The sequence below is a fragment of the Amblyomma americanum genome, chromosome 7, assembly GCF_052857255.1.
Source record: "Amblyomma americanum isolate KBUSLIRL-KWMA chromosome 7, ASM5285725v1, whole genome shotgun sequence".
Taxonomy (NCBI): Eukaryota; Metazoa; Arthropoda; class Arachnida; order Ixodida; family Ixodidae; genus Amblyomma; species Amblyomma americanum.
The window spans coordinates 149,293,308-149,304,623 of NC_135503.1; positions in this window are offsets into that span (position 1 = coordinate 149,293,308).

The following is an 11,316-nucleotide window of genomic DNA, read 5'->3' on the forward strand; positions in this document are numbered from 1 at the left end:
GCGCGGCCGTCATGGTTCGCTACAATTTTTAGTTTCAACAAGAGCCTGCATAAGTGAAACAGCGCGTAAAAGGAATCCCAAGGCGAAATGAAGAAGGGACAATAAAGAGCCCTTAACTGACAACCGATTTTTGTTAATCAAAACGCGCACAATATATAGGAAGGCAGTGGCAGAGGTAATCAGCAGTAATACGTCACATGGTGTAAATGGCCATAAAAGCGATAAAGGACATAACAGGGTGATAAACGTAAAAAACGATGGAATCTCAAAAGGGGTGGTAACAGAATGAAAATCTACACTGGATGATTATATTGAGCACACACCTAGTTTCACTAAGAGCGTGAATATACGCCCCAGTCGTCCCCTTGTTAAGAAGCAGATGTTCGTTGCTGAAATTTGTTAGAAAACGTTGGCCTTGCTATCTTCGAGGAAGACAACCGCCCCGGCGATGGAAAGTCCTCTGTCCAGAAGCAACTGCTTGCTTTCCACGACACCTTCGTTTTGCCGTATGTTCTTTGACCCGACGGTTACATTACACTGGAACATGGAGGCACGGTCACGTGTTCGTCTAGAATGTGTAGTGCTGCTGGGAGAACACTATCGACGGATATGGCCTTCTTGGTCGAAAACATGAAGGACTGCGATTGCAGATCAATCACGGCTCCGTTTTCAGTCAGAAAGTTCAAGCCGAGTATGGCATCCCGGGAGCACTCGGCTAGCACGACGAACGTTGCAATTAATGTTTGGCCTATTAGGGTTACCCGCGACATGCACGTTCCCGTTGGTGTGATCAAATGGCCCCCCGCAGTACGCATCTGTGGGCCGTCCCAAGCGGTTGTGACCTTCTTTAGCGCCGCAGCAAATTTTCCACTGAGTACAGAATAATCGGTGCCAGTATCCACCACCGCTGTTACATCGGCGCCGTCGACCGAAATCTCTAAGTCGGTTGTCGCTAGCGTCTTACTTTGGGGATTTTGAGGCATTCGATCTCTGCTGCAGTGCGTCGAAGGAGTCCGGCATCGAGAAAGGGATCGTGGCCACGGAGGGGTACGTGAGGACATCGGCTTGTTTTAAGGCAGTTTGGCTGATGAGTCGTCGGTACGGCTTGGGAATTCGGCGCTGTGTGTGAACTGGCTTGCGGCTATGGAGGATCTTGCACATTTTGTCGTTGAGAAGCCGCACCTCCAGAGGCTGCTGCATCTAGTTTCCCCTACGGGGACTCCGAGACTGGTCTCGTCCTGGGGAACTGTAGCGGCGCGGAGATGGTGATCGAGAGAAGCAGCGCTGTATTGAGTTCGCTTGCGAGATGTAGTCCCCGACCTCATGCGGTCTTTCTCTACACGTCGGATGGGGACAGCCGACGGGGAATCCTCGAAGACCCATCTCCCTGTATGGGCAGCGGCGCCAAACATGTCCGGCCTCACCGCAGTGGTAGCACAGCGGCTGATTGCCTGGCGCTCTCCAGATATCTGTTCTGAGTCGTCCTAGGCGCGGTGGAGAATTCGATGGAGAGGTTGACTCCTTATAGCACCGGAGGCAAGTGCGTCATAACGTGGGTTCGGCTGGGACGGAATGATACGACGTGTGACGGCGGCGTAGCTGAGATTAGGGTGCTGCGGCTGTACTAGGCCTGAGAGAGGGAGGGGTGTGCTCGTACTTAAAGCTTGTTGCACCTCCTCGCGAACAGCATCAGCAAGTGTGGCAACCTTACGCTGTACCTTAGCCGGAAAGAGCTTCGCCAATTGTTCTCGCACGATGGATCGAATAATATAACGTAGAGATTCTGCTGAGTTCACCGTGCCTCCCTCTACAGTGGCCGTGTGCATCGATGATGTGCGGTCGTACTGTCGGGCCCTCATATCAAGAGACTTCTCGATGGAGCTCTCCTCCTTTACGAAGTCAGTGGCAGCCACTGGAGGACTTCGAACCAGGCTGACGAACAGCTGCCCTTTAACCCCTTTCATCAGGAAGCTTACCTTCCTCTGCTCCGGCATGTTTGGGTCCACACGTCAAAAGAGTCGCTTCATTTCTTCGACGTACACCATCACTCTCTCGTTGGGGAGTTGACGTCGGGCCAGCAAAAGCAGGTCAGCCTTCTCCTTGCGTAATGTGCTGTCCTTGAAGATTTGGAGGAACTCGGTTTTGAACGTATCCCACGTTCGAAGGCCAGAGTCATCGTTCATAAACCAGGTCCTCACGTAGTCTTCGAGGGAGAAATAAACATGACGCGTCTTGCAGTCAGCGCCCCAGCCATTGTAGATGGCCACTTGGTCGTACTGGTCCAGCCAGTCTTCGGCGTCCTCGTGGAGTTGGCCTTGGAAATGGGGTGGCTCTTGCTGGTGGTGGAGAAAGACCGGCGGAACTGCAGCTGGAGGATTCATTGTGGGAGCCCTTCGTGGTGGATTAGAAGCAGGGAGTAGTCCAAATTCTGGAAGCAGGCCTTGCAATCGGCGACTGCTCTGGTGGACTGGCGTGTCTACCTTAGGTCTTTGTCCGGGACATGAACTCCGCCTTGAAGGGGGCGTACGGTACATTAAAGACCTACCCATCACCGGCACCAGACATCACGTTGGCGTTAAGCGGCCGAGAGCCAGCAGCGGCATAGCCCAGGACGAGCGCTCCTACAACACTTCTTACTCTTCTTCATAGGCCCAATCGTCTGCACGAGGGCTGGCGTCAATATAAACGTTAAAGTGACATGGTGGAAAGAGCCATAAAATCGCTAAACATTTCAATGACAATGTGACAATGGTAAAACCAATAAAAAGATTCAAGACGAAAATGACACAATGCAGCTAGCTTACAGGGGTGTGAAAAGGGTACGGGGATTTTGTATTTATTACCGACCTTTTTCATATCGTGTGCTACTCGGAGGGAGTACGGGACTACTGCTGGTCTCACCATCATGTTTAACTTTCTGAAGCAAAGATTCAGATACTGCCGATGTAACTGTCTGTGGAAAACCTGCCTGTAGTAACCGTGCAGTCTGCAGTTGGAAGCTATCTTGCATGCAATGCTCACATGATTTCATTATGGCAGATTCTAACCCTGATGTGGCTATTGCCCGTTTTACTGTTTTCGCGTGAGCTGATTCGTGTGACAAAAGCTCGTTTTTGCTTCGATGTTTGTACATCTAACAGAATCTGTTTTCTGCCAAGGAGAGTTCTAAGTCTAAAAACAGTAACTTATTTTGTTTCAATTCACAAGTGTTCCAAACCATGGCAAAGATCTCTAAACGCATCTAGAATTTGATTTACAGTGGCCTGGTGAGATGGTGAGTCTTGCTTGGTAAACACGGCTGAAAAATCGTCGAGATACCTGAAACCTTTATGATCTTGTTCTTGTCGAACCTATTTCCCAGATTTTTGTCACCTGCAGCGGGAAAAACATTACTTAGCACGGGTGCAACACAGGATCCTATGCAAATTCCTTTTTCTGTGTGTACACACGATTCTCAAACGGGACCACTGTAGCACCAAGGTAAAATTCCAACAAAAAATAGCAGTGGCTTAGCTCGGCTATGCCAGGATGTATGTAGCGAAAGCAAGTGTGAAACTCCAGGGTTGGCCTTGTTCACATATCCCACAACGTATGAAGCACAGGCATAAACGTCCGGTATGACCTGTAGGTCCATGTTTGATTTCAGCACCGAAGCTATCCAAGGATTGAAGGGGTCGCGTCACTCTTATGCCTATTCTCTAGGCTAACGGCACGTTGTTCTTCGGTTTTTTGAGCCTGCCGCTGAAGTCTCTTGGTCGCATTCCATCGTTCATCACGGGCCGTCTCCAGTGAAGCAGGACTCAGGTCTCTCCTACGGTTGCTGTCGCTGCTGCTAGCGGTCGAGACAACGGATGTTAAACGTGCCTGTATCGCGGCGGCATATTCACGGCGGCGTTTAGCCAGTCGTTCGGTGCACTGTTCGTCTGTTTCCTGCGCGATTCATTTCCTCTTTATTTCGTTCCGCTGTCGATTACAGGCCTCCTCCAGCTTATCAGAATTGTCGCCGTTCATACTGTCATACGGTGCGTCACAACCACAACCTTGGTTGCGCCACGCCAACTGTGGCACGCCAGCTCTCCTTTTCAATCCTACGACATGTTATCACGCATGCGAAGCAGCTGTCGTAGCGAGCGGAGGCGAGCGCAACGACGAGGAACGCGGTATCACGTCCTACCAAACGGCGGCGGCGAGCGGCGCGGTGTGACGTCATGCCAGATGGCGCGGCGAGCGCGCAAAGCCCAGTAACCTCCCGCGGCGATGCGCGCGTTGTGACGTCACGTGCACCGATGGAGTACCGCCACGGCGAAATCGCGAGTTTGCGGCCTATGAAGCTTTCGCTTTAAATAGAAAACTCTCCACTGAACTACCGGCTGCATTTTGGAAGAAAAGAAAGCCTTTCTTTTCAATGCAAGACTGAACAGCAGCGAATAATTCTTTGTGCGCAATAGAATAGAAAATGTCCTTGGCATCGACCAAAAACAATCTTCCAATGATTCCGCAGGATTTAAAAAAGGCTATAATTTCCGTCGAGGTCTTTGTTGCGATGGAATCCTCAACAACAAGCGAGTTTGCCTTAACTGGAATCGGCTAATAAGCCGGTTTTAAGCGTAGCGCTCGCTTACTCAGAGGTGGGCATTTGACCTCGAAAATCTCGACCTCACCTCAACCTAACAAAAAAATTGCCTGACCTCACTCAATCTCAACCTCACCAGTTGAGGTTCAGGTGCCCTCACAGCACTTTTCCTGAGGCAACTGGTGCATTCACACAACCTCACCTCAACCTCAAATTTTGAGGTTGAAATCGGCTGCACGACTGCAGAAAAAAAAGAACAAAAAGCGATTAAGAAGTTTTTCAGTTAAAAACAGGTCTGAGAATTCGTTGAGACAGGAAAGCTAAAATGATGATGGTGCAATTGTGATTACTAGTTATTACAATAGTGGCACTAAACGGTCTGTAATTATTTAATAAGGTGTGCAGAGGCGCTATTGATGTGCACGCAGCAGGAGAAGCTTATAACCTGGGATGAACTCTCGGGTAGTTTATGGCCTGCGGAAAGGGGTGTCTCTTAAGCGTTTACCACCAATACGAATTCGGAGGGTACTTTCTTCATTAAGTTTGGTTCGCCAACTAATTGTAAGCTTATCAATGTCAATATTCGGCAACTGCTTCGCTTATACTTGTTAGCATTGGAAGCCTCTTGCTCATTCACGCACGAACCGGCAGTTGGCAAACAGACCTTCTACACCATCTACCAGAAATTGGGTGGGCAGGAGAGGGGGGGGGGTGTTAACGATACACTTAGACTTGAGAATTGCGTATGCACAGAAATTGGTCGCCAATGTGCTTCCTAATGTGACGGCTACGCAGATGCATATCAGTATATTTAGATTTTTTAGCTCCATCCAGCATAGCGAGAGCACTCAGAATAGATGAAAATTTTGCCACCCAGCAAACGTTCTTTTGAGTCCTCTGTATGCTGCCTTCGAAAACAAGCTGCGACTGTAGTACACTAATAAGGGCGCGTTGTATTTATGTCTATGTAGAAGCGAGCGGCTTCTTTTAATAATGCAAAAGCATTAGATGGCTCAGTTGCAAGGTCATATCCGCAAAAATGTGCCCGCAAGAAACGGCACCATGTGACGTCACGAGCCGACGAGTCACATGACGAATATGAGCACGTCACGTTATTAATTATTGCTAATTAACATGCACTGATCAACGTGCCTAAACAATGCTTAATAATGTAATTAGGTAACGCTAAGACTAATTAGTAATAATGGCGACATCATGTGACGTCATACCAGTTCACGTGTACGTGACAGCGATGTAATGTGACGTCAAGCCTATTCAAGTGACGACAATGTAATGTGACGTCATATCAGTCCCTACCCACCCACATTTCAAGGTCCATATGTATCCCACGTTACTGCACATGCGCGCATGGCGCATTACAGAGTGCCCACAGCTCGGTCCAGATTATTGACATTCGTATTGTCCAGCAGGTAAACACGCCAGTGCTGATTTGTGACATACTGCAACAATCAAGCAACGACACATGCCGTTGACCCTCGAGGTGGTGGCGATGATGATGACGATGATAATAGTGTATCTTTATGAGCCCGGGGAAGCCGCGATACCACTATTGAATTAAATGTTTCCAGAATTTTGATTTAATATTGTACATTACCAGCAACCAAAGACAGGAATTCTGCGTGGAAACAGGAATAATTGCAGGTAATAATTAATGATGATTATGGTGATCTTCTTGGGAGGTCAAGACCCTGCCCCGTTTCCACCACTTCTCTGTAGGTGACGATGGTAATGGTTTCAAAGTACTGGGAATTCTCCGATAATTCGATGATCCCGCGGCACTTTGCAGGAACGGGCTAAATTACGTCTTCGAACACTGTGCCGACTATTGAAATCACAAGGGCCAAAACAGCTGGCATAGAGTGGGCAGTGTGAACCGCTCTGTCAAGAGCGCCACGACTCGGCCCTCAAATTTCGCCGCAGAGAAATCTTTTCCAGCCCTCCCCCCCCTCCCCAAATCCTGGACAAAAAATAAAAACATCTAAATACTACACGCCTGAACAGAATTCTGGGTACCATTTCGTCAAACGCGACTAGTCTGAGAGAAGCTGGTTTGAGTCAATCGCTTGTTTTCCTTCAAAAGTGAACTGATCAATGGTGCGCTGGAATCCTTGAAGTTTTTTACCCGCGAGCACTGCGCGAACATTCTGCGAAGCCGTTTAGGGCGAACGATGGGTCTCTGCAAAATAGTGAAAGGAAAAATAACAGTGTGAGCAGAGCATGGTCGTCTGCAATGCAGGCTATCAACCTAACTGATCTCACACGAGAAAAGGAAAAAAGAGTATGATTACAAACTTACAAACAAAAATCGCACACTAAACACAGGAGCTAACATCAGTGTGCCCCATTTAAGGTCATATCAGCCGGTTTGAAACATCGAATCGGCAGCACAGCGCCAGCACGTAATCAGTTCTCTTCACACCTCTTCAGTAAAAAAAGCAATCAGCTATCACATCATTATACATTCATTATAGTTTTGCATATTTTCCGCTATAACACCACTACGCTGGTACGTTCGCCCCGTGCTGTGCTTTTCGGCATAATATGTGAATTTCCGAGAAGGAACAAGGAACAGGCGGCCAGAGAGGTTATTTGGAAAGATGTAAAGTAAAATTATATTGGCCTCTGTTTGCAATAAGGAACGGGAATATACAGAAGTATGGTAAGATTCGAAAAGGTGAGGCACCGATCAGAAGGTTCGACGGAGAAGAGCCGAACACTGAGCGAGTTGGTCCATCTTGTAGAAACAAAAGCAGCGCAGCGACGACGGGAACGACCGAATCGCTTGTCCTTCTTCTTTCTTCGTTCGTGCCCATCGTCGCTGCGCTGTTTTTTATTTCCACACCAAGCTTCGACGGTGTTATACAGGTCTTTCCGTCTTCATTCTGTTTTCTTCGAATTAGCATGTGCCCTTCTTAGGAACTACCATAATACACATTCCCTCGCCTGTGGCGACTGCTCCAGTTTTTGTTAGGTCACCGTGTAATGTATACAGGATCCCCTTTACACTACTGCAAGGCAAGAGACGTGGTGACAGCGCCGGCAATGAGCAAGAACACGACGCAGTCTTGCTTTGGGCCATCCGCGCTGCGAGGAATTTAGAGCGTGCATGTTGGACTGAACTTATTTTTTTGCGGCATCAAACAAAGCTACCACGGGTCAACGTGAGTTGTATGCTTTGCGCGCTCCCGGGAGTTTCGGCCTACAAGTCCCCAGCTACGGCTGCTACGCCAGCGGGGGAAGGGGGAGGCAGAGTGGCGTACTGTGACAGCAGCACTCCTTCCAGGAAGACCAGAAGGGTGCGTCCTCCTGTAGGCTCGGGCTGAACGGACATTACGGCGCAGCACCAAAAGCAAAGAGCGGAATGTGGCATCCGGTTGTCTAAAGAGGCGAAACCGAACACCAAGCGTCACTGCATGAACACTGGGTACGCTCCAACCCGCTTCGAAAGCGGCACTCGTTGAAGCGCGGCCACTGCAAAAAGTCTCGATCTCAAAATTTCGACCTGACTAAATACGGCCTCACTCAGCCTCAAACACACGCGTGAGGTTGAGGTCTCATTTTCTGACCTCACAGAAAATTTCGAGCCGTCGCGGACCTCACCCCAACCTCACCCACCTCATGACGTGAGGTTGGGGTCATTTTGAGATTGAGGTCTACCTCATGTGGTTGCCCACCTATGCTTACTATACACTGGAACGGAACCTCCTCCTTATCAGTCTTTGCAGTTAAAAACATGCTATGAGTCTTTTCTTTGCACTTACCTATAACCACGGAGCAAGACTATTTAGGAGGCGAAACTCGTCAGCGCGAGCGAGCGTAGCCGACCAGATAAGGTCGGAATTGTATGCGCCGACGGGCCCGTTGCAGTGGCGGCGCCATGCGGCGCGTCGAAGAGGCCGCAGCGAAAAAAAATGCAGCGCCCGGGCAGGCTAAAATTACTGTAACGGGAAAATTACCGCAACTAGCCGCCATATTTGGTCCAGCGCCACTTGCTGTGCACGCTTATCTCGGCCCATAAGAGCAAGTCCTACGTAATGCTCCGGATTATCTGTGTGCCGGCGGCCGCGAGAAAGAAGCGAGCGGATCATTTATGGCGGGGATTGACCGCGTCACCGCGGAGAACGAATTGGGAACGCGCGCGCGCTGGCCGGCCGGCGCGGCGGCGAGAGAAAACGAATGCGGTACTTTTCCCGTTCCAGTGCTTTTTGGGCAGGCGGCTCCGGCGCGCTCTCCAGCGGCGCGCGCTCGCGCTCAAAGCAGACGACAACCAGACGACACGGGTGTTTGCTTAAGCGGGCACGCCGTGACATTGTATTTGTGCGCCCTTAAGTCAAACAGGAACAGTTCTTGTCGGTGTCTGTTCGGGGGCCGTAATACCAACTGCGCAGCTACGCGCAGTGCGGCCTCCTTCGGAATTTGCTAGACTAAGATGGGACGCAGGAGTTTTGTTCGAAATTTAAAAAATGATTACACGTGTTGCAGGGAGAAGGTGAGCAAGGTGGGAAGTTCTAGCTGCGTGTTACCTTCACGGCTGCCGTGTAGTCATAAACGCTGCGCGCTACGACGCCGCGTTCTCCTCCAGCAGTTGAAACTAATTAGCATAGTCACATACTCGACGAACGTAAAGGCATCTTTGCCTTCGATGAATGCCAGCAGCGCTTAACCCATCCAATCAAAGTCATCGCGCGGGTGTCAAACAAAAGCCCTGCGTACAACCAGAAGCTACAGATCATCTTATAGCGGTCATGGAAATGAACGCGTTTTATTTTTTATTGTGCTCAAATGGTTGAAGCGTAGCACCAGTTGCTCTTCGGGCTACCAGCGGTAAAGAAGCGCGCGAGAGTGCCCTCAATAGAAGTCAGGCGCGCGCGGCCGAACGGGAGCAACACGCTCGATCGGTTCCCTTGGCAACCGACACGGCGGTAATTTCTTTCCAGGCCGCCAGCATGATAGTAATTCCGCGGGCTTGTGACCTTTTCTGGTCGCCGCAGACAGCGGAGTTTCCACTCCTATAAAGACTTCCTCCGTGCTTATAGCATTTGGCAACATTTCCACTTCCGAGTTTTTGCAGCGGCCGACAGCCCGTGATTTCACTTTACTCGGCTTGAGGCTTGTCTGAATGAAGTTCTTTTCAACCGCACGGCCGGACTTTTCTTCGTAGATTCGGGCGGCACAATGACGGACCCTCCTTCTTTCTCTTCTTGTAGTAACCGCAGACGTCTATCCTTAAAATAGGTGATGGCGGTATTGATCTCAGACCGGTCGCTTGGGGACGACTTCTTCGAGACTGTTCTTGACACAGCATCTTCTCCGTCCAGCAAGCAGCACTCACGATCTTCCGGAAACACTTTCCCAGCATTGCAGCTATTCAGTGACAGGTGCTCGCGTGTCCGAACTATATGCTCGGGGCTGAACTCCGGTCCTTTCACAAGAACCCTGCTGACTTCCTCCGTAATCTGAACATGTCCCAGCACCTTCACAGCTCCGCTTTATTTCTTGCCATAAGCCTTAGGTGTGTGGCTCAACATGTGGCCCCAGCGGAACTCTACAGCCTGAGCTCCAAGCCCTTTTTTATATTCCAGAAGCTCCTCAGCGATGCGTTCAGGGTGTTGGCTCTAAGATGCTACACGCATTTGGAACAGTTGGCAAATACTATAGTAAGTGCAAAGGGAAGGCTCTTAGCATATTTTTCACTGCAAAGACTGCAATAAAACGGAGAGTTGAGCTAGTTGGTACGTACTGTTGGGAATAACAGCGCTGAGACGAGGGACAAAGAACGAAGAAGACAACAGGACCGGCGCTGGACTCCTCTGTAACAGTTCAGGACTGTGAACTAATGCATCTTGATTCAAGTGATTGATGTATGAATATGGCTTTTGGTGTTGCGCACGCGCTCCTGGTTGTCAAATGAGTATATTTTGCGTGTTTTTTCTAATAAACTTCAGTTGATAGTCTGTGCCGGTCCTGTTGTCTTCTTCTTTCTTTGTTCCTCGACTTAGCACAGTTATTCTAAGCTGCAAAGACTCATAAGGAGGAGGTTCCGTTCCGGTGTATTGTAAGTGAGCGCTACACTTAGCAACGGATTAATAGCCATTTCGTGTTAACGCATTTAATCTCGCTTGTTGTTGAGGACACCTTCGCAACCAAGAAATCAAGGGAAAGTATAGCCTTCTTTCAATCCTGCGGAATCACTGGAAGTTTGTTTTTGGTCGATGCCAAGGACATTTTCTATTCTATTACGCACAAAGAATTGTTCGCTGCTGCTGTTCAGTCTTGCATTGAAGATAAAGGAGCTGTTTTGTTTCAAAATGCAGCCAGCATTTTCAATGGAGAGTTTTCTATCTTTGTTGGAATTCTATCTTAGGGCTACAGTGGTCGAGTTCGAGAATCATGTGTACACACAGAGGAAAGGTATTTGCACAGGGTCCTGTGTTGCGCCAGTGTTAAGCAATAATTTTTCTCGCAGCAGTTGACAAAAATCTGAGAAATAGGTTCGAAAAGAGCAAGATATTAAAGCTTTTCAGGTATGTCGACGATTTTAAGTCGTGTTAAACAAGCAAGATCCCCCAACTAACCAAGCCACTGTAAATTAAATTCTAGATGAGTTTAGAGAATGGAAAGTTGGGCGAGTTGGTATGCGTTCATTTTGGGTGGAAAAAAAACAGCGCGAAAGGGACGGAAGACAAAGAAGAAGGAAACCACAGGGACGAGCGCTGACTCAC